Below are 2,157 nucleotides of genomic sequence, written 5' to 3' on the forward strand. Positions count from 1 at the left end.
TGCACAAAGCTCAAGGAGTTGCGGGGAGAAACAATTTATTTTCTGTAACTGTGCAGAGGTATAAAAATGAATGGGTTGTAAAGAACATTAACAATTTAGTGTTACAGTATCTCTGAAGTTTTCAATGTACATACCCACTTTGGGGGAATCTATGCTACAAAAGTGAAAGCATCAGTATATAAGAATATATTCACAAACGTGTTTATTTTAGTATTGTTTGTAGTGGGGGCAAAGCCCTTGAATGTCTATTAGTAGAGAAAGAGTTGAATAAATTCTGGCACATTGTTCCTGTTAACTATGATGTGTATGCTTAAAAGAATGATTTAGATCTGTGTGTATTAACCTGGAAAGATGTCCATGTATATTGTTTTGATTTTGAACATAACCCCAAGATTTTATTGTCTTCACTATGTAACAAAATATGAAGCTTAGAACTGGATCAATTGGCCCTTTCTCTTCTTATTTCTTCCCAGTTCAGTCTCCTTACATCTCTTAAGAGCAGTGTTCCCTTGGATCTGCAGTTGGGCTCAACACATTCAGGCCTCAACACAATCTTCTTTGTGGTTTCAGCCTTTTCCAATGAAATCGGCTCAGTCTGCCCACCATGGCCAGCCTTCTTCCGTTCAAAACACTGCTTTCCCTGGGCGTAAAGAGAATCTTTGCCTTTCTTGGACTGTGTTCCTTTGTGGGGTTGGTGCTTGCCACACTTCTTCCTGAAAGTCCAGTGGGCCTGAGGAACGTTCACCATGTTTGCAAGAGCACCATGGGCATGGAAAGAAAGCACTAGACTATTATCTTGGGAAAGCCATTGCCAAAAGGGTGTAAGAGGACAAACCCATCTTCATACAAACACCGATGCGTTGTATGTTTATATTTCCTGGGTGAGCACTGAAACATATCTGAAAGAATATAAGCCAAATTGTCACCTTTGCTAGGGGTTAGGGTTTTGAGACCGTTTAACGTGTGACAACAAGCATATATTAGTTTTGTAATTAAGACACAGTACGGAGAGGAAAACTTCAGAAATTTGGTGAGGACTTAAGACAATACTATTTGTAAAATGCTCAGTATAAACCCTGGTACCTAGTAAGCCTTCAAGAAATGCTGGATGTTACTATTGGATTTTTTTCCCCTCTGGGTTTGATAGGGCAAACAGCAGCCGGGCTCTTAGCATCGTTCACGCTATCATTTATCCATCCGTGTTCCAGACGGCTTGTAGTCAGTCCACCATGCACTCTCTCTGTCGCCCTCCAGCCTTTGCAAGTCCAATTCCCTGAGAACTTCAAATTCCCACTCCTTCACCTGGTTAGCTGCTTTGCATCTCTCAGGTCTCAGTTTAAGTGCCCTTGTGACCCACAAGTGAAAGCAAGAGATCTGCCCTTCCTGGGCTCTCTGTCCCAGGCTGTCATCCTTGCCACCCTCATTGGAATAGTTTGTTGGTGGGGCTGTGTCCAGCCATTTTTGCATTCTCAGGACCATAAAATGGGTCCTCAGTAAACACAGACAGAGCAGCTGAGTGGAGACAACTAACTGGTTGGATGACCGAACCAGAGGAGAGAGAGAGAGGCAGACGAGGTTTCTCAGGACAGGCTTGGGAAGCGGGACAGGTACCGTGTTGCTGTGTTTCTGTTCTAGATTCCTGCTTGCATTACCTAAATGTAGTGTTTTCGTTACTCAGGTTTTTGCAAACTGGAAAAGGACGAAGGTGCTGTTGCTTTTTAAATGATTAATTTGTTCAGATTATCATATAATGTCCCTCCAATTTAGAAGTTATTAACTTGCCAGAGCAGTTAATAACCACTCTTTATTAACTCTCCACATCTGTACAAAAACCTCCGATTACCCAGTGTCAGATAAAAGCAATGGGGAAAATACACGGCGGACTAGAAATTCTGAGAAGGTCTTTGCAGACGTTGGTTGTAGCTACAGTATAAACAACTTGTGTGGCCCTTACTTGCAGAGGAATCATTGCTTGGCCCTGTTTAAAATCAGTTCTCAAAAAAGGTTACATTAAGACTCTCCCACAGTTATACAATAAATACATGTTCAAGATTTTCCTCAACTCATGAATCAAGGAGCGAGCGCGGATGTTGTAACCGATTTAGAAGAGAATCCAAGGAAGAGCTACTTTAGGGATGGTCCGCATGAAAATGAGTA

The 2,157-nt window shown here is 42.0% G+C and overlaps 1 pseudogene across 1 annotated transcript; it reads right to left on the minus strand.

Annotated features, from left to right (window-relative positions):
- Nucleotides 1-428: 428 nt before the first annotated feature.
- On the minus strand, nt 429-748 carry LOC308340067 (large ribosomal subunit protein eL42-like; annotated as a pseudogene). The gene has a single exon. The product of its transcript is annotated as a large ribosomal subunit protein eL42-like (transcript).
- Nucleotides 749-2,157: the final 1,409 nt, after the last annotated feature.

The sequence above is a fragment of the Martes martes genome (assembly GCF_963455335.1).
Source record: "Martes martes genome assembly, chromosome: 3".
Classification (NCBI taxonomy): Eukaryota; Metazoa; Chordata; class Mammalia; order Carnivora; family Mustelidae; genus Martes; species Martes martes.